Genomic DNA, 23,317 nt, shown 5'->3' on the forward strand with positions numbered 1-23,317 from the left:
TTGATATCAGTATCGATAGGTACATTTATAGTTGCATTGATATATTTTTTTAAACCATAATTAAGAAACATATTACTTATATCTTGTCATGAAGAAGTTATAATGAAAATCCAAACCAAAAATTTCAAATGAGAATCCAGTGGATGTCCCAAAACTATCCCAAATAATACTAACAGGAAGATATACCACTCCCTCCATGATAAATAAAGAATTATCCCTCTCTTACCCAATGAAACATATTAAAATAATAAAATGGTTATATGACCGGATGATATTCAGTTTAATGAATATAATATGATGAATTCAATTATGTTTACCATGAAGATTACTAGTTCAAGAATGATATTATAATATGAATCCAATTTCTTTTCACTATTGCTGATAATTTAATTCCTATTTTAATTATAAAACATTAGCATGCTAATAAATTAGATCTAGGCTTATTTATGTATTTCTTTTCCCAAAGTAACTTATAATACGTAGAAATAGGATAGTATTAGAGCTATTTAAGGTTAGATATGCTGAGTAATGAACCTCATATCAGGTTTTCACCTACTTGCGGGGGAATTGAATGATTGATTAGAATCATGACTACTCTTCAACGGAACCTACGACTGTTTTGTATAATTTGAGAGTTTAATGAGATGTTTTACCCTGAGAACCGAATGTATACCTCCGACCATCGTACTTATACATGCGAGAGACCCCCGCGTACATGATGGTTATCTTAGTTTTGGGTCATTTGCAGCCGAGGCATGATATTATGATCGCCCAACGAGAGTTATATGAGTAGATAGGTGCCGATGACAGGAGAGAAGATGGTAGGAAAGGTGTAATACGTAAGTAAGGATATGACGCTGAAGCGAACTCACGACAATGGCAAGATACTACACTGTAAGTGTTTTTCCAACTCATCCTTAACTTGTTCCAACTAGTGAACTGAATATTTCAAAATGTGAAGTGCGTACCGCGACAGGATGTAAATTTGCATCAACTAAACTCTACGTTTTAGCCCTGCGGTGTTTGAACACTTTTCGAGTCAAAAAACTTATATATATAAACTACTTTTGTTTACCAGGGACTTGCACCTGCTGTGAATTAATATTAATTCTTATTCTTGGAAATTGTAAATTTAATACTCAATGATTGGTAGCGGCTTTCTAGCCCTAATAAGTAGGGGTTAATGCAATGTTTTGGCAGGGTTATTAACCAAGCGAGTTGCTGCAAGGATGTGGAACAAACGTTCGTTTTCCATCTTAATTTTCCTACTTCTGGGTTATATTATTAAATTAATTTGTTTGGTATTTTCGTGATTTTTCGACGTCCTGTTTTTCTTTTGTCTCTTAATATGTATATGCCTATTGTTGTTTGGTGGCCTATGATTGGCCATTTTCCTTAACTACCTAGCGTATTTTAGTTCCCATGGGAATATTATGTTGATTGATGGTGATGCTGATTGTTGATGGATGTTGGTGGAAATGAATTGATTTCCCTGTTATGAATTTAGTATTGTGGGTTGTTTAACCTCTTTTTCTTTTAATTAATTTTGGCATTTTTTTTCTCTCCCTGCTGGCATATTTTCTACCCTGTGTCGCGGACCTTATTATTATTATTTTGGGGTAAACTAATTCTTGGAAAATTGATCGTAATATTTCACCCTTCCTTGTGGGAGCTCCTTGGAATATACCCCAAATAACGTTTCAGTATCAAGAAAATCACTATTTAAGTACAACTATATAACCATTCTCTAAAAGAGGGGGTGTTTCACTGACATGGACATGACACATATGAAAAAGATTTCGAAGTTTTTTTAGACTTACTGGAATCAAAAATGATAACCTCCCTAAAACCAGTAGCTAATTATAATGAAACTGAAGCAAATATTTATTTAAATCAAGAGAACTGGTCAAACAGACAAAGGTCTGCCTTCTAAAAATTAAAATTACCAAGTTTCGACAGAGACATAATGTTGTGACTATACTTCAAGGGCAATTTCTAAATAAGATCACTAGAAATTAAGGCCTAACTGGAATCAAAAGTTTCAAAATATCACCTTGTCCCTGAAAGTTTAGACAAAGAAAACCCTAGTAAAACATTACCATGATTGAACCAAATATAACCATACTGTAGAACTTATTTCATAACTACTACCACTGCCCTAAGCTGATTGCATTGGAGTATGCGAAGCACATCCTTGAATGTACAAATAAGCTCTGCCCCACTTGTAGCATTATAATGAAGTTAGACATTATTATCAGCATCTCGACTTGTTCATTAAGGCTCGTCTCTACACCATTTAATCCTTCTAATCTGAATGGATTGCATCGACCCACATTTTATATTCAATTGCTTGTAACTGACAAAATATGAACTGTATATGCCAAAAAACTTGTGTATTTGTTCATCTCCTTTAGTAGGTATTGACATGATTTAAAAATATTTTTCAGTTGCTGACTACTCTACCAGTTCAAAAAATTACATATATGATGAATGGATCAAATGGACATATCCATTTATATCAATGCTGCCCTACCTGCTGGTCACTACACAAACAATGTTCGACTACCTCCACGACTAGGGAGTGCTGCATTGTTTCTGTGATCAAATAATTATGGCTGGTCATCAGCGGTTAATGAGAAATCTATATGAAATATATTATATGAAATTAGTGAGAGTAAACATGAAGAGGAAGCTGATGATGCATTGGCTGATCCTGAATTTGTGTTTTCCAAAAAAACTGATGATCACGTTTCTCTGGAGGGAGAAGAAAATGACGAGCTCCAAGTATCTGCTTATAAACTACAAGATGAGATTGACTCTGTACAAAAAGAAGTGTACATATCTCGAAATGGGACGGAATGGAGAAAACAACCATATTGACTGTACCGGGCGGTACACCTCCACGCCGCTAATTCAAACTTTGAGCCAGTTCAAAATCCTCTGCTGGAGGGTGTCCGAACTTTATCTAATGTATTAATTTTCAAGTTACCCAGAAGATGTCACTACTTGGAAATTTTTAAGTTTCTGAACTGGGTCGTTTTCGACGTATTTTGTTTTGCTTGTAGTAAGAAGTGTGAACTTTCGCTTCTAGAGGACACTACTGAAGAACTACAATAGTGCACCCTAGTGCAAGGTGAAAGAACTTTTTTTTGGAGAAATTTTTATTTCAAAAATTTGTTTCTTGTTAAATTCTGGTATTGTTTAAGTTGGCAATATTAACCCTTTCTTTCCCCTTGTTTTGAATTTAGCCAATCCCGAATATCTCGAATTAATTTTCCACCAATAATGTGTTTCTTCTTCATCTTGTGTAGGGGTTTTCTTGGTTAGCCAATAAAATCCTTGTGGGAGGGTGTTTTCATTCCTGAAACGCCTCGAACTTTCCGCGAGAGTATATAAACTGCTGATTTTAGGGTCTCTGCACCACTTCTGTACCATCTTTCAGTGTGTAAAGTACATAGCAGGAGGCGGGAAGCGCCTGTTTCTTCGGGCAGCAGTTCAACAACCAGGTAATGGCCGTATAATAACTTCTTTTCTTGCTAGCTCAGCAGTTTAACTCTCGGGGCGGGTCCGAAGCTTTTCCACCATGTAACTTTCCCCTAAAATGTAAAGACTCTTTGTATCTATTCTCTTTTAAGCTACATATTGGGATAGAGAGTGCTTAACCCTCTCGAGCTCCCACTCATACTGTTTTGAGGTGAACTTACCTTTTCACAACCAATTCTTCTTTAACGTAATGTAAATTGTTTCTTTCTAAAGTCACCTCTTTAGTATGGGATTAGCCCTTGCATTTGTGGCCTAGAGCCAGATTAGGTTTTAAAACAAAATGCATTAGGAGTGCAGTTCGCCTCCTCTCACATTGGTGTTTTAGAGGCCATGTAATTATCCTTTTCTCGCTTAATAGGCCTGAGTAGGTTGGGTATTTTACCCCTGTGTTTACGTCCTTAGAGGACAGCTTGAAGGTCGAGTTAGGTGTGGCCTTTTGATTGGCTTAAAACTTTGAGAGCGGATCGCTCTTTTGAAATTTGTTTCTGCGTGCCTCTAGGAGGTCTTACTGTGTAATTTGGAGCAAGTGCTCCTGGGCATGATTGGGGTTTTCTGCCCCTTTGTTAAACCTTATGTACATGTAAGCTTGGGCTAACTGCTCAAGAATTGTGAGTTCGGGGCTCGAAGCCCAAAAGCCTGTAAATACTGTTGTTGCTCTTTTGTTGCCTTGCTACTCTGTACCTTCCATGATTGTTATTTCTTGATTTTGAAAAGAGAATATAACCTTGTTAAATTATACATTAACTTTAATTTCGTAGTTTGAGACCCGTTCACCCCCGCACCTTCTTTCACCTCTACCTACCACAAAAATACGGTAACAAGTGGTAGCAGAGCGTGGTTGAATGGGTCTCATTTTAGCCCCTTTTGACGGCTAAACATTGTTTTGATCCGAACTCTAACAATTTTCCCAGTTGCTGGAATTTTTGATTTTTCCTGTTTCAAAATTGTTCTGTCATCATGCCCGGCCCTCGCGATGTTCTCCATCTTAACTATTTGCGCAAGTAGGAGTTGATCTATGAATTGACTATTAGAAATATGCAATCTGGAGGCACGGTTGCGGTAGACACAAACAAGCTTAGAGAGTCCCTTGATTTGCCCATTTCCATCCCCACTTTGGGAGAGAAAGAAATTGACGACTCTCTTTCCACGATCATCGAGAATACTACTGGGCTAGCATCTGTAGTTAGTTTTTTTGACGAAAATGATCCTTCTCCTAATCAAATTAAGCGTGTGCAAGCCAGGCTATTTCATTTTTCAAATAGAGTTAACGATCTGTTGTCCCTGAAGTTGAATGACGTTCAGAGGAAGGAAGCTAGTACGGTGCTTGAAAATATTTGTGAATTATCTAGTAAGGTCACTCAATTGTTAACTGGGGAAGTGCCTCCCAAAATTGATCAACCCGCTACGGTGAATGTAGGTAGCGAGGAAGAGCCTCCTAAGGGAGAAGTCAATAGGAAAACCGCTGCAGCTCAAACTATCTCTGCCCCATTGGACAACGAGTCTGAACGCCGTACGTCGTTGAATAATGTACGTTCTGAACTAACTTCTTTGCCACTGAAACCTTTACCTACTATGTCACCTGGGTTCAGCAGCTTGCCTCATCCATTAGCAATGTTGCTCAGAGGTATCTCTAAGTTTTCTGTTAATACCACCAGTGAAGTTATTTCATTCTTAAGGTTTTTAGTTGAATTTCAGGATCATGCCCTTGTTTTTTCTCTTTCTCCGTGTCAAATTTTACAGATAATTTATCCTTATGCAATTGGTATTCTCTCAGATAAAATAGTAAGAGCCATTGCCGAACAGTCATCTATTGAAGATTTTCATGCACATCTGCTTGCAAATTTTATTCCTGCTCGCGCGAGGTCATCTCTGATTCAGAAGTACTATTATCGAGTACAGAGATTGGATGAAAATCTGGCTGATTTCATACAAGACATTAAGTTCTATACTAGGGTGTTTGCTCTTCACTTCCCTGAGGATCAGATTGTACAGGCTATTGTGGAAGGCATTTCACCAACTTATAGGTCATATTTGTGTTTCGCGGCGTGCCCGCAAACCTTCTCTGAACTTGAAGCATTGGCCGTCTCAGCGGAAGGAGTTAGGTACGCCGATTCCTTGCGTGTCGCGAAAGAACCCCCTCCTTCGTTTAGTAATACTCGGCCTCCACCTCGCCGACCAGTCACACCCCGTAAATGTTATGCTTGCGGGTCGCCTGACCATCTTCGCAATAAATGTCCATTGGTCAAAACTAGTAGGGCAAATAATGGAGCTGGTTCATCACAAGGCTGTTTTAAATGTGGGGCTTTCTCACATATCGCCAAGAATTGCCCAAATTCAAATAGCACCCCCTCCTGCTCAACCTCTGGTGCAAATTCCACCAATGCCAATAATAAAAAGTGACTAGTGGCTTCGGCTGAGTCGACTAATCCACTTTTCCGAGGCTCAGCCCCTGGTAAACAGATCGAAAATTCAGGGAACGTTCAATCTGCAAATCCATCTTTTGAATGCCCCAAAGAGTGTCTTAGGATTGCGGCGGATACCCCCGCACCGGTCCCCTTTCTCAAAATTGAGTTAAATAATGAGCCTATAACAGCCCTATTAGATTCAGGCAGTGTTTGTTCTATTATTTCGGCTGAATGGTATGCAAAATTGAAATCTGTTTGTAAACTTCCTGACTATTGCTCCTCTTCGATCCAATATGTTTCGGCTAATTCATCTCCATTAGAAATTCTAGGTTCTTTACAGGTCAAAATTCATATTTTTATATTTACATGGAAAATCAAATTGTTTATGGCCAAGCACTTGTCTTGCCCCATTATATTGGGAGCTGACTTCATTTCTTACACTGGTCTTGTGCTCGATCTTCAGAGTAGGTCGTGCACTTTCAAATTTGCTTCCAATTGTAAAATCCCCTTGTTAAAATGTAATTCTGGATCATGTTCATCTATTTCGCCTACCCAGGATGAGATGTTATTAGACCTTAGACATCTACCTGAGGAGCAGGCTGATAGTATTCGTAAGTAGTGTCAGTCGTTTCCAGAGGTGTTCTCTGATACTCTTGGTGTTACTGACCTTATTGAATACAAAATTGAGGTCACGGATTCGATTCCTGTCCGTTTTCCACCTTATAGGCTATCTCCACCAAAAATGAAGGCTCTGAAAGAAATTATCGATCAATGTTGAAGGATGGTATTATTAGGCCCTCTAAGTCGGCGTATTCTTCGCCTATTTTTTTAGTCCCGAAACCCCAAGGGGGCTTCAGGCCTGTCATTGATTATAGGGCTCTCAATCGGAAGGTGGTGTTACAATCTGTGCCCCTTCCTGACATTCATTCTTGTTTTTCATGGTTTCGTAAGGCCAAGTTCTTTACCATCTTGGACCTGAATCAGGCCTACAATCAAATTCCCTTAGCCGAAGAGTCTAAACACCTTACAGCGTTTGCCACGGATTGGAATTTGTATGAATACAACCGCGTGCCTTTCGGGCTCTCCACGGGGTTGTTGCCTTGCTACTCTGTACCTTCCATGCTTGTTATTTCTTGATTTTGAAAAGAGAATATAACCTTGTTAAATTTTACATTAACTTTAATTTCGTAGTTTGAGACACGTTCACCCCCGCACCTTCTTTCACCTCTACCTACCACAAAAATACGGTAACATTGACAATCAGGTGTAAGGTACGTTCCACATTCAGCAGAACCCCTATTTAACGTTTTTACAGGGACCTGAATATTTATTGTTAAATGGGGGTTAACATATATTGTGCCATCATACGTTATTTACACAATGACAGCAATAAAATGAGATATCTACATTATACACTGTACCTTGTATTTCTTAAAATCTACATAAATTTAAAATTTGAAATAAATTAAAATCAATGTGGATGGTTGAATGGGGTGGTGAAATGAGAGGGAAATGGATCTGTTTATGGTTAGCCGATTAAACAAAATCTATTCACTTGAACAGATGTTGTAAAAAATGTTTCCAGCACTTTTATCACCAAAATATTCTGCTTGTCTTCTAATAAAAAGTTTTTTTGAAAATATAACTTTCCTTTGTCACTGTTCTGAATATTACAAGGTGTTCTCTTTGTTTGCTCCTTGAAACGTGATTGCTATTTGTTTTAAATTTACAAAAATATCTCTTGAATTCAGTTAGTTCAGGATCCCTGAAGCTGATTGCTGTTTTACTATTAATAAAAGAGCTTCCCCGTAATCTTGTTGCTAAAATCTACTATGTCCTTGGAGGAGCGCAGCTAATGCAGCCTTTGACCCCATTCAACCATCCACATTCATTTTAATTTATTGCAAATTTTAAATTTATGTAGATTTTAAGAAAAACAAGTTACCTGTTTGAGATATTCTTAAAAAGATAAATACTTAGTGTTTTCACCTAAGCAATGTAATACAACTGAAGATGTTCCAAAATGGAATGAAACATGTACTGTGTATGATTAATTGATGTGCTTAATGCAAATATAAGTATCAAATAGGTGGAAATTTTTACTGTTATTCTTTCTTTGTAACATAGGTTTACTGCACACATTTTATAAAAATAAATTTCAAGCTCCCTGTAGAATAATAACAATTTTACTATAAATATACATGGGAACAGCCATTCTGAAATTTAACAAGATGCAAAAGTACATAACCTAACCTCTGAAATTAGTTATGCACACCACTGTATCTTGAGAAGTATCACATTCTTATTTTATTTCAGAACATAGTAAATTAAGCAATCTTTTACTTCAGCTTTTATTTCTAAGAGTTAACAAGTGCTGTCATTGCACTTATTGCAAAAATATGTTATCCCGATGTTTAATACACCAGTCTGTGTTGTGAGAAGACCTCAGACTCACTCAAGATCAATTCACTCATGCGTAGCAATGAATCAACACAGAAGACAATTGATCGCATTCAATATAAACCCTGGAGTAGACTGTATGAATATTGGTAATGGATGAAAACTAACATGCCTGAATTTGCCTGTGATAATGGATGAAACGGTAAAAGGATTCTCATTGTATTGTAACTAAAGGATATTGCACAGATTAATACAGGAATTTTCATAGATTATAATAACATTGTCATTAAAACGGGGGTTCTGTTCTACTCCATCGGCCGCGAACAGATGTCAATCAGAGTCAGACATCTCACTTTAGCTCTAAGTGCCCATGCTCCAAATTCCTCTTCTGCCTTGAATCATCCTTAGCAAGCTTACGATGCCTTTTGCAGTGGTTCTTAATGTCCCATAACCTAAATATAGGAAAATTTTAACATTTCCTTAATGCTAAATGCGAGTTTTGCCCTACAGTATTTTGAATTATGTAAAATTGAATATAAAATTGCATTGCTCTTATGGAATAATTTTCAGGGCCTGAAATTTCTTCCATTAAATGCAGGTTTATGCTAAATCGAGGTCACACAAAACTGGGGTTGCACTGTAATATGAACAATGCTATTGCTTCATTTACATCATGGACCTATATCTATAGGCCTATATGCTCTTCAATATTTTAGTTGTTTATATTAATAATACTTCAGAGAAACGTAAATTTCAATTATGCGTATTCCAGATTGAGTAACATAATGAGAATTGCACCTGGACCCACAAGATATGCTCTTCAGAGGACAGGTGATCCCAGATGTTGGCAATGAAGTTATTCATCATTGATAAAATGCTGGAAACCATTTTATGGGAAACAAATTTTGAAATGAAGAGGGTTTTTGCAGATAAAGGGAAAGCTACAAGCCCATTTCTTTGATAGAGTTTGAAGCATTTCTAGATATGTACGATTTTCACAATTTGGAAACAATAGCAGTTTCTGTTTTTTGTTAACTGCTAATAATCACAATCAACAATAACATGCAGTTATCTATATTTGCAGGCTTGATTTTGCTGGAGTCTACAAATCAGTGGGCAAATCAATTCGAGAAGTATGGAATGAAGCAGACGGTCACCCTATCCTTCGAGCTATAATATCTCTTCAACGGTCCTAAATGATAACCCAGTTTTGAGCTTTGATAATAAGGAAGAGAGACCAGCTCATACATGTAATGGCAAGTTAACAGCAATAAGAGAAGTTCATGACATGTTCGTTTCACAACTAACTAAAGTGTTTGTTTCATATGAAAATAATACTGTGGATGAACAGCTGGCTTCCTTTAGGGAAAATGCCTCTTTAAGCAGTATTTATCTACCAAACCAAGAGGAAAATATGGAACAAAATTATGGCTCCTCTCGGATTTGGACATGGTTTATGTGTGCGCCTCTGCAGTTGACAACGCTACACCAGTAAACAGAGAGAGAAAAGTGAACAATGGAAGGAATGTGGTATTGAGACTTGTCAAAGATATTGAGGGAACAGGGAGAAATGTCACTACAGACAATTTCATCACCGACTTAACCCTGGCTAGTGAGCTTCTGAAAAAGAACCACAATTTCAACAATGACAATTTCCTACTGGAACATTCCTAGAGACTTAACACTTGCTGATCCCATTTTGCATATTCCTCGAACGGACCTATTCCCAAAAACTCAAATTTTCATACACCATTTCATAATGTATCAGCAAACTCATAAAAACTAACCAGTTCTCCAAAACACAAAATTGAGATGAATCTCTGATGGACAGGTTAGTACAATTACTTACGAAAGATAAAAGGTGAACATCAAAGAGACTTATGCACGTGCTGGCCAAGAAAGGTTATACTATGGATTGTACACAGGGGTAAGATATAAATAATGCACGAGCAGTCAGGAAAATACAAGGACACAAGTGCATGAACAAGAACTGGCTACTTCAGATGTATTGAAAGCCAAGGCACAACAACTTACAAACAGTACAACACAAAAAAAATCAAAAGGTAATTCACAACCAAACACAAAGGAAATACTACAAAGATCAGTGAGAGTGTCACTAACATTTACAATTAGTTTCATTAAACAGAACAGACATTTCCTAACCAACTGTACAATGAGAAATAAAGGAATATTATGTAACAAATAGAAAAAAATAAGAACAGGTGACTGAATAAAGGATCAGCATTTTCAATTACAAAATCTGGGCATACAGTAAGAATTGAAATGACTAGAAAATATAAGCGAAAGCAAGTTCAAGATAAGACTATTATGGAGTTCAGGAATGTAAACAAATTTTTAATTCCAGGATTTTTGAGATAATTGACACACAGAAAGTTCATTTTCACATAAATTCCAAAAGCATTCCAAATAAAGGAATTAGACATGCAGCTGCACCTTTATGGATACACAATCAAATATTACCACTCAAGAGTCTTGATGATGATGATGATGGTGATGATGATGATGATGCTTGTTGTTTAAAGGGGCCTAACATCTACGGTCATCGGCTCACTCGAGAATCAAGCGCAGTTTACAATACCTTATGGTCAAGAATAAGTCCCATACCAGTGTGAAAATTTACACCAGCATAACACAAAGATTTTGCCCTCTGTCCAACAGCCAAAGAGTGCATCAAGGTAACAGGTATAGACGACATGAAGAGGGGAGGTAGAGGAAAAGTCATGACACATGGCACTAGAAACGCCGAAAACATCCATGAAGAGTGTAGAGTGTACAATCTAAACCGATGATGCCATCCATGTTTGATGCAGGTAATCGGCTGACTGCAGTCCCGTAACTGCAGCAGTGTGCACATGTCAAATGCCAGGAAGAAAGCAGTGGTAAATGACGAATGCGGCAGAGGTGAGTTGACAAGATAAAACCTATGCCTCATCAATCTCTACTCATATGCAACCTACAAAACAAAATTCAATCAATCAATCAATCAATCAATACTGATCTGCATTTAGGGCAGTCACCCAGGTGGCAGATTCCCTATCTGTTGCTTTCCTAGCCTTTTCCGAAATGATTTCAAAGAAATTGGAAATTTATTGAACATCTCCCTTGGTAAGTTATTCCAATCCCTAACTCCCCTTCCTATAAATGAATATTTGCCCCAGTTTGTCCTCTTGAATTCCAACTTTATCTTCATATTGTGATCTTTCCTACTTTTATAGACGCCATTCAAACCTATTCGTCTACTAATGTCATTCCACGCCATCTCTCCGCTGACAGCTCGGAACATACCACTTAGTCGAGCAGCTCTTCTTCTTTCTCTCAATTCTTCCCAACCCAAACATTGCAACATTTTTGTAACGCTACTCTTTTGTCGGAAATCACCCTGAACAAATCGAGCTGCTTTTCTTTGGATTTTTTCCAGTTATTGAATCAGGTAATCCTGGTGAGGGTCCCATACACTGGAACCATACTCTAGTTGGGGTCTTACCAGAGACTTATATGCACTCTCCTTTACATCCTTACTACAACCCCTAAACACCCTCATAACCATGTGCAGAGATCGGTACCCTTTATTTACAATCCCATTTATGTGATTACCCCAGTGAAGATCTTTCCTTATATTAACACCTAGATACTTACAATGATCCCCAAAAGGAACTTTCACCCCATCAACACAGTAATTAAAACTGAGAGGACTTTTCCTATTTGTAAAACTCACAACCTGACTTTTAGCCCCGTTTATCAACATACCATTGCCTGCTGTCCATCTCACACTATTTTCGAGGTCACGTTGCAGTTGCTCACAATCTTGTAACTTATTTATCACTCTATAGAGAATAACATCATCCGCAAAAAGCCTTACCTCCGATTCCACTCCTTTACTCATATCATTTATGTATATAAGAAAACATAAAGGTCCGATAACACTGCCCTGAGGAACTCCCCTCTCAACTATTACACGGTCAGACAAAGCTTCACCTACTCTAACTCTCTGAGATCTATTTTTTAGAAATATAGCAACCCATTCAGTCACTCTTTTGTCTAGTCCAATTGCACTCATTTTTGCCAGTAGTCTCCCATGATCCACCCTATCAAATGCTTTAGACATGTCAATCGCGATACAGTCCATTTGACCTCCAGAATCCAAGATATCTGCTATATCTTGCTGGAATCCTACAAGTTGAGCTTCAGTGGAATAACCTTTCCTAAAACCGAATTGCCTTCTATCGAACCAGTTATTAATTTCACAAACATGTCTAATATAATCAGAAAGAATGCCTTCCCAAAGCTTACATACAATGCATGTCAAACTTACTGGCCTGTAATTTTCAGCTTTATGTCTATCACCCTTCCCTTTATACACAGGGGCTACTATAGCAACTCTCCATTCATCTGGTATAGCTCCTTCGGCCAAACAATAATCAAATAAGTACTTCAGATATGGTACTATATCCCAATCCATTGTCTTTTGTATATCCCCAGATATCTGATCAATTCCAGCCGCTTTTCTAGTTTTCAACTTTTGTATCTTATTGTAAATGTCATTGTTATCATACGTAAATTTTATTACTTCTTTGGCCTTAGTCTCTTCCTCTATCTCGACATTATCCCTGTAACCAACAATCTTTACATACTGCTGACTGAATACTTCTGCCTTTTGAAGATCCTCACATACACACTCCCCTTGTTCATTAATTATTCCTGTAATGTCCTTCTTGGAACCTGTTTCTGCCTTAAAATACCTATACATACCCTTCCATTTTTCACTAAAATTTGTATGACTGCCAATTATGCTTGCCATCATGTTATCCTTAGCTGCCTTCTTTGCTAGATTCAATTTTCTAGTAAGTTCCTTCAATTTCTCCTTACTTCCACAGCCATTTCTAACTCTATTTCTTTCCAGTCTGCACCTCCTTCTTAGTCTCTTTATTTCTCTATTATAATAAGGTGGGTCTTTACCATTCCTTACCACCCTTAAAGGTACAAACCTGTTTTTGCATTCCTCAATAATTTCTTTAAACCCATCCCAGAGTCTGTTTACATTTTTATTTACCGTTTTCCACCGATCATAGTTACTTTTTAGAAACTGCCTCATACCTGCTTTATCAGCCATATGGTACTGCTAACAGTCCTACTTTTAAGACCTTCCTTTCTATCACATTTATTTTTAACTACCACAAAAACAGCTTCATGATCACTAATACCATCTATTACTTCAGTTTCCCTATAGAGCTCATCTGGTTTTATCAGCACCACATCCAAAATATTTTTCCCTCCGGTTGGTTCCATCACTTTCTGAATCAGCTGTCCTTCCCAAATTAACTTATTTGCCATTTGTTGGTCATGCTTCCTGTCGTTCGCATTTCCTTCCCAATTGACATCTGGCAAATTCAGATCTCCCGCTACAATCACATTTCTTTCCATGTCGTTTCCCACATAGCTGACTATCCTATCAAATAATTCCGAATCTGCATCAGTGCTACCCTTTCCCGATCTGTACACTCCAAATATATCAAGTTGCCTATTATCTTTAGAAATGAGCCTTACACCTAGGATTTCATGTGTCTCATCTTTAACTTTTTCGTAGCTTACAAATTCTTCTTTCACCAGAATGAAAACTCCCCCTCCCACCTTTCCTATCCTATCTCTACGATACACACTCCAGTGCCGTGAGAAAATTTCTGCATCCATTATATCATTTCTCAGCCATGATTCAACTCCTATTACAATATCTGGTAAATATATATCTATTAAATTACTTAATTCTATTCCTTTCTTTACAATACTTCTACAGTTCAACACTAACAATTTTATGTCATCCCTACTTGATTTCCAGTTCCCTGTTCCCTTATCACCGCTACCTAGGCTATTCCGTTTCCCTGAATGTACCTCCCTATTACCCTTCCAAACAAATTTCCTAACTTGTACATACCACTGCGGTTTAAATGAAGGCCATCCGAGCGCAGATCCCTTTCTCCTACCCACCCATTAGGATCTAGAAATTTCACTCCCAGTTTCCCACATACCCACTCCAGAGTCTCATTTAAATCCCCAATCACCCTCCAGTCAGTATCCCTCCTACAGCGTATTCCACTAATAACAATCTCCGCTTTCTTAAACTTCACCTGTGCTGCATTTACCAGATCCCACACATCTCCAACTATGTTGGTACTTATATGAGCTTGCCTTACGTTGTTGGTACCAACGTGAAACACTACCACCTTCTCCTTCCCCTCCACCCTCTCTTCTACTTTCCTCAACATCTACCTCAACCTAATTCCTGGATAACATTCTACCCTGGTTCCCTTTCCTTCACACACTTTCCCCACGTGTCTAACGATGGAATCCCCCATGACCAGAGCCTCAACCCTACCCACCTCATTTGATCCCCTCACCTCCTGGTTAGCCCTATCTTTCCTGATAGCTGCAGAAGCTACTTCCTCCTCCCTTTTCTCCTTCCCATGACCCTGTTCCACCTGTCTTTTCCTATCCTCTACTCTACATATCCCTTTCCTACCTTTTCCCTTCCTCCTACTTCCACGCATCTCAGCAACAGTTCCCTGTCCCTCATCTTCCCTCTGTTGTTCTACCTGGAGTGACTCGTACCGATTTCGCACAGACACCTGTCCTGAATTCTGATCCTGAATAGAGCCCTTAGCCTGCAATCTCCTTCCTCTTAGAACATTAGACCACCTGTCCTCTACAACTCCTCCCTTTCCTTCCCCTCCCTCTTGTACACCTACTGTAACCTGTACATTGTTTGAGGGAGTTCTATCTTCCTTCCCGTCTTCTGTGAGAATCCTAATTATCTCCCTCAAACTTTCCAACTCCTCCCTCTTACCCCTCAATGCCTCACCACAGCCACAATAAGTACACTTGCGCTCCTTAGCCATTCTTTACGGGGGGAAAATTTTATATTAAAAAAATAAAATAACTTTTGTTAGGGACCTATGCCTATCCGGTATAGGTATAACCAGTTGATCACATAATAAACACTCACAACAGCTATAAAATAAACACTATATTACGAAAACACAATTTCACACATTACAGTGTCCGCCATACTTGTTTCTTTTTTTTTTTTTCCAAAGATCACCATAACAACAGCCAAACACTCACAGTGTAAACATGACATACTCCCACCTTTTGATACCAATCAAAACACAATGTTTACAGACAGAGGCGAGAAGGTATTTTAACTCTTCTTCCACTCCTGGTGAAGTTGCGGCTGCCGAGACTTAATGTCTCAGGAACCGTATCACTGGGTAAGGCCATCTCCTCACTCCCACCTTCAACCTCCAATGGATAAAGGTGCCTCGTAGGACGGATGAGTTCTCCTGTGGATGTCTTCACCCGAACTACCCTGATCACTTTGTCTTTACCTGGAAATATAGCTGTCACTCTCCCCAGGGGCCAGTCGATTCTTCTCTTGTCATCACTACCAATGATGACCACATCTCCTACCTTCCAATGCCGATCAGGCTCCTTGCCCGATGGACAGCACAGAAGGCTACCCAGATATTCCAGTCGGAATCTTCTCCTCAGTTCATTCCTCAGCTGTTGAAGGTACTGAAATCTTCTTGAGAGACTGACCTGATCTAGTTTGTCTAAATCTGGAGTACCAACCATGGGAATGTCCTGAAGAAACATTGACGGAGTTAGAGGTACCAATTCATCACGACTTTCTAAAACACGCCTTAATAGTTTCTTGACCAATTGCACAATGCGCTCCCAGAATCCACCCCACCATGGAGCTGAAGGAGGACTAAACTTCCACTCTATTCTAGTAACCGATGTTTCCGCACCTATTTTTTTCCAATCAATGTTGCCGAACAATTTGTTAGCCCCAGCAAAGTTTGTCCCATTGTCACTATAAATCACACGAGGCCTGCCTCGTCGGGCTATGAAGCGCCTAAGGGCTAGTAAAAACCCTGCAGTCGACAAAGTCATTACTAGTTCAAAATGGACTGCTCTAACAACTGCACATGTAAATATCACAATCCAAGCCTTGTCTTTGGATTTTAGAAATAGTGGTCCAGCAAGATCGACTCCTACCACTTCAAATACACCTGCATCTCTCACACGATCTTCTGGAAGGGCTGGCGTTTCAGGAACTGATTTTTTCATTTCAAATCTTCTACATTGTATACATTTCCTGATGACTTTGCGAATTGTTCTTCTTCCCTTTGGTATCCAGTAGTGCTCCCGCAGTATGGCGAGTAGAATCTGAACACCAGCATGAGAAGCTCTCAGATGGTGTTCTCTGATTATCACCTCAGTCAGTGGGTGATTTGATGGCAATAAAACAGGTGTACGGAAATCGTATTCATCCTTCCTGTTGGTGATTCTTGTCTTAACCCTGACGAGGCCCAGCTGGTCTTTGAAAAGGCACAATGTTTGTTGGTTGTCCCTTTCAGTAAAGTTCTCTTCTTGAACAATTTTCAACAGTCGTCTCTCCGCCATTGAAATTTCCAAATAATCCAATTCAGAAGCAACATTCTGCTGTACGCCCTTTCTCGCATTGTTGATGAACCGCAGCATCCAGGCCACCATTCTGACGATTCTTGAATACTGAGAAAAGAATCTTAAATACCACTGCTTTCCTTGGGAGACAAGCATAGTAGTCGTAACAAGGCCTTTTTTTCTTTCTGCATTGACCTCCTCTTCATTAATTTCTACAACGCGCGATGGCCAACTGTTCTCTTCCAACTTTAACCAAGCGGGTCCCTCCCACCAACGAGAAGAAATCAGCTGCGAAGTAGAGCAACCTCTCGAAGGTAGGTCTGCTGGGTTGTCTGTGCCTGGTAGATGAAACCAACACTTAGGATTAGATAATAATCTAATTTCTTTCACTCTGTTAGTGACGAACACTCCCCAAGCTTCCTCTCTTCTTATCCAACATAGCACAGAAGAAGAGTCACTCCAATAGTACTCTGGGATGTCCGTCAGATTCAGACTTTCTTTCACAGAAAAAGCGAGACGTGAGCCTATAGTGCAGGCTAATAACTCCAGTCTCGGTATCGTTATTTTCTTTAAGGGGGCTACCCTTGATTTTGCTGCGACCAGTCGCACTTCAAACTCTTTTCCATTGAAAGATCTTAAAAAAATAACGGCTGCATAAGCCACTTGACTGGCATCACAAAATACATGCATACTCCATGACGATTTGTCCTCACAACTAGAAAATCTTCTAGGCACTTTAATTTCAGCAACAGAGGACAACTCCTTCAACCACTTATTGAATTTGATTTGGGTGTCTTCACTTAAGGGACTATCCCAACTTACTTTCTCTCTCCAACTTTCCTGTAGTAAAACCTTAGGTACAATGGAAACCGGACACGTAAAACCAATTGGGTCAAAAATACTTTGAGTCATTGACAAAACTGTCCTCCTTGTGAGAACATCAGAGTCATTCAACTTCACCATTTTACATGACAAAACATCAGCTACGGGGTCCCACAACAAACCCAAAACAGGTGTCACTTTAGGTACTTCATCCTCCAGAGTCAACCTGGTGTACTCCCACCCTCTTAGGTCAAATTTTCCTTGCAACAGTAGCTCCCTCGACTCATCCACAAATTGTTTAAGTTCTTCTTCTGTGTTCACGGAAGTGACGCAGTTGTCCACATACAGAGATGTTCTCAGTTTATCTGCGGTTTCACGGAAGCACGAATTGTTCTTTAAATGAAGATCCAATACCGCTCCAAGTAGAAACGGACTGCAGTTAACTCCAAAAACAACCCGTTTGTGGCGGTATATTTTAAGAGTTCCCTCAGAAAAATTCTCCCACCACAGGAATTTCAAAAAGTTTCGATCCCTTTCAGCGACTGCGATTTGAAGAAAGGCCTTCTTTATGTCTGAGATCACGCCAATCCTGTTTAAACGGAACCGGTTCAAAATAGATGGAATTACTTCTAATAGATTAGGTCCCTTCTCCAGACAGTCGTTGAGTGAAAGTCCTCCTTTCGATTTACATGAAGCATCAAACACCGGCCTCACTGCTGTAGTCGATCCTTCCTTAAAAACTCCTCGGTGCGGTAAAAAGTACCCAGCGTCCCGAGAGCTTTCTTCACCAACTTCTTCAATTATCCCTTCATCTTGCCAGTCATGGAGCACCTGCTGGTTCTTCCCAAAATTTTCTTCCTTGATTAAGCGGTGTGTTGCAGAAACCAGTCTTTTTAATGCAACATCCTTGTTGTCTGACAATAGCTGCTGATCTTCTTTCCATGGAAGCGCGACTTCATATCGTCCTTCCTCATCTATCTTAACATTTTCTTGGAAATGTTTCAATGTTGCCATTTCAATCTCCTTCTTCGACAACGTCTCGGTCGGATCACAAATTCCTATGTTTTCCAAGTTCCATAGTTCACCCAAAGAAGCCGTTCTCACAAACAGAGAGTTCACCATAGACACTGTGTTAGAGTTCTCAGTTGTCTTCCAGAGCTGTCCCATCACTGTCCAACCAAATGTGGTCCTAACAGCAACCAAACCAGACCTCAACTTGATTGTTTCCCCGGTCAATAAACTTCCCACGATGTCTGCACCAATGAGTAACTCAATCTCCGATGGCTCTGGACCATAATCAGAGAGCCAAATTTTCTTTTCTCTGATCTCATCCATCCAAAGACCCCCTTTTAAACGTGGGATTGTACCACAAATTACCTTTTGTCCCAGCACCTTAATGTTTTGAGAAATTGAATGACGTAGGTTGACAATAGCTATCTCATACAAGTTATGATCATTTGCACCGATTGAAGCACCCCCAAAAAGCTTGTGTTCAATTTTTTCAGTCTTTGATGGAATATACCCCATTTCCACGGCAGTTTTCTCCAATAGATAGGATCTCTGCGAGCCTGTATCCAGCAATGCCCGTACAGTTCTTTCTTTCCCTTGATGATTTAACCTAACTGCAAGAGTTTGTAACAGTACTTCCGAAACATCACTGGTTTGGGTGTTAAGGGTTACAGTTGGGCCACCTGACAACTTTGAACCCCATTCTTGGTTCTTCTCATCACCCTTATAACCCCCTTTATTTACATCTAATTTGGGACACATAATAGCCTCATGTTTATCACTGCACACGAGACATTTTAGTTTCGTAATGCAATTAGCAGCCCTATGTCCCACCTTCAGACATGAAAAACAAGCTTTATTCTCTGACAACCTTTTATGTTTATCCCTTAAGTTCAATTCTTGAGCCAGATGACACCCTTTGCTGTCATGTGATTTATTACAGAAGACACACTCCAGACTGTTTCCTTTTCCAGCGAAAAGTACACTAGCAGTAGCTAAACCTTGCTCCTCCCGTTCCCGTTCTTTAATCTTAGCACTCCTCGATTTATTAGATAGTCCAAAACCAGCTTGAGCGAATGTAATTCTCTCTTCACTCTCTACTTCACCCTTCAGAAAACCAAGTAACGCGGTCAGTTTATCAGCATGTCCATTATCCTGATCCGTTTTAGTCGTTGATGAACTCCTCATCCAGACACGTAATACTTCCTCAGGCAAGCAAGATTCTACTAACGGAAAGAGCATCGAGCCGTACTTATCTCGAGTAACGCCTATTGATTCTAAAGCTCTCAGCTGTGCTTCTAACTTGTCGTATAAGCTAGCAAGCATAGGCTTTTCCCTTGTCTGAGAAACATTTTTTACTACAAGACTTATGAGCTCCCTGACATAGAATTCTGTCAATAAATCTTCTCTTCCAAACCTACCCTTAAGGGATTCTACAGCCTTAGAGTAATTTTCAGCAGTGGGGGGGAAACTGGTAACTAAATCTCTAGCTCGGCTATCAACCTTCGTGGACTGGATTAGGTATTGAAATTTATCTTCATCCTCAATTTCAGAGTCCTCATGGATGCGCCGAAATTGTCCCCAAAATTCCAACCAATTCCTAACCTCCCCATCGAATTTCACGAGTTCTATCTTTGGTAATTTCAATTGCCTTTTCTTTTTACTCTCAGCTGATACAGTTGATCTACCTGACACTACTTCCAACACATTGGCATTATTAGCTTGTAACAACAGGGCATATTTTTGTCTTGCATCATCTAATTTGTCTCTAAAACTGTCTATAGATTCGTACTCACGGTCATACTCGTCGTCTCCTTCTCTTTCTAGCAACAAATCTAACACTTTTTTGTCCAACGGTGCCAGTTCCTTTCCTAACCTTTCCAATTTATTTATCAAGGATTGCAACGTGTCTTCATGAATGCCGTCTTGTATTTCTTGACTTAAATTTTGCAAGAGCAAATTGTACGTTTTCGTAAAAGTCGCTCTAACCGGCCTCCGAGCTTTCGTTAACTTCTCCATTTCAACACAATCTACAAGTTGTGTAAATTAATACGTATCCTGGCAGGGTCGCCACAATTTGTTAGGGACCTATGCCTATCCGGTATAGGTATAACCAGTTGATCACATAATAAACACTCACAACAGCTATAAAATAAACACTATATTACGAAAACACAATTTCACACATTACAGTGTCCGCCATACTTGTTTCTATTTTTTTTTTTTTCCAAAGATCACCATAACAACAGCCAAACACTCACAGTGTAAACATGACAACTTATTTGCAAAAAAATAAATGAACGGAGGGATATATTGTCTGGGATAGTACACAACGATAAGGTAATTAATATACGACTACACTACAATACTACTTAGTCGTGTACTATTATTTTCTTATTTATTTTTTATCCTACAACCCCTAACAGGATAAAAGCTGCTGTTAATTACTGAATATCGAAAGTAATACACAAGAACTACACAATTCCAAACTGCAATTAAGCCTATCCTAATTTCAACAATATTTTAGTAAGAGTTTCTACGGATACCTCTACCACACCAGTACTACACAAATATTTTACAATAATAAAATAAGCACACTAAATTCTAATAGGATATTACTTGTATACTACTGTACAGTACACTACAGTAATTTTTAAACTACTTTCAGACGTATCCTAATTACGATACCGGTACCATACCGTATGTCACTACTAAGCACAACAGAAATGAAATTTGCAAGAACTACTGTACTCAAAGATTACCAACGAAGCTAAATGCTTAGACAAATTATTATTAGTATTACGGTCTAATAGATATACACGAAAGATAACACACGAATATAGCACGCAAGATACGGCACTATCTAAATGTACTGTATCTATACTACAATGTATCTACACTACACTACACTGCGTTTGGTTAAATGCTTAAGTATCAAAAGGTTGCCGTACACGAAGAAAAACACGAATATAGCTGGCAAGATACTATCTAATATATTATACCTTATCTTCACTACAATTCTACTGAAATGTGGTTATGTGATTATTACAGCTGGTGGATTACTATTATTTTCCCTACTCCACGGGACGGAGAAAAAAAAAGTGTCCTTAATTAGGCCTACTGAAAAATACGAGGTTGTCTACAATAATTTCTCAAATATTTCTATCAAAACTACTACTACTACTACTACTACTACTACTACTACTCCAGGGACTTGAACTGCAATTACTGGGATATACGAACTTTATTATTATTAGCTAACCGCTCATAAATACTGAAAGATCGAGGGAGTGAAATATAAATTACGGATACTAACTACCTACTCAGAAGTACAAATGAATGGAATACAAGGTCAGCTGATTTTTATTTATATTTACTTGACTAATTCACTATTTTGGATAACAAAACAGAACAACACCAATGGAAAAACAGCATGAAGCAAACTTCCAGCAACACATGATGACAGACACATCAGTTAGATACACTGTATAACTCCCTGTGAAGAAATGCTTTAAAACTTGGTTGATCTAAACAAATGGCAATTAAGCATGTCCTGTCCCTGGAAAAAACACGTCTGAAAAATAAGAAGTTTTGCCAGGAATATATTAAATTCATGTTAGAATTCAAATCACTTGATAACATGAGAGGAATGTGAAAACCTGCAGGAAGAAAATCACTATTAAATTCCACATTACCCTGTCATAAATCATTCAAGTAAAACAGCAAAAACACTTGTTAAAATCAATGCTTCAGTCAAGACTGACAATGGCATTAGTCTCAACTATGTACACCATGAAGGGTCATCCACTCAAGAACATCTCTTCTCTATAATCATCTGACTGCGGGCTCAACAAATAGCATTTACGTGTGTATGTCAGATTGTTTAGCAATAAAATGTTGCTCTGTGTAAAATGCAAGGCAGCAAAGCTTTAAAAAAAATTGGTTTTTCATAACTCTCCCTTCAAAGTCTGAGATTTGCGGAGCCTTTCTCTTGACAAGATTATTCAAAGAAAACATTAAAGGCTCCCAGTTTGAAGTAGCTAAAGATACAAATGAGTGGCGCCATGTGCCGTCCAAAGAGAAAACCGCTGACTTAGTGTCAAGACGACCACAAATGAACACAATTGTCAAGAATACAGTTTGTTGCCATAGTTCCGGATGGTTGAATCAAGATCCTATGAGTAGGAATAAATGAAAACGTGATGTTCAAATTAATCTCCCAGTTCAAAAAATGCTACAAATGCTTCTTAGAGACTTGATGATGACTTATTCATAACAAAAGTTTCAAGATTAAAAAAGGTACAGAGAGTAGCTGCATATTGTTTTTTATTTATCTCAGATTGTTATAAACAAGAGTGAAATTCAAGTCCACTGTTCATATCGGAGTTGAACCCTCCACTCAAATGTTGCATTAATGTTCTGTAGAAAATATTAAATCATATTGATTATAACCATAATCATAGATCAGGAAGCCATCTCCTTGTCGGCAGAAGACTGCACAATATCTTAATTCTAGTGGGGAGGAAATATTAGATCATTCTGTATATATATCATCATCTCACTAATCTAATTATCATTGCGGAACAACTTCGACTACTTCATCATGGCACTCAACCCTTAATCACATCTCTGAGAGGCAAGTTTCGGATCCCATCAGC

The sequence above is a fragment of the Anabrus simplex genome, chromosome X (assembly GCF_040414725.1).
Source record: "Anabrus simplex isolate iqAnaSimp1 chromosome X, ASM4041472v1, whole genome shotgun sequence".
NCBI lineage: Eukaryota > Metazoa > Arthropoda > Insecta > Orthoptera > Tettigoniidae > Anabrus > Anabrus simplex.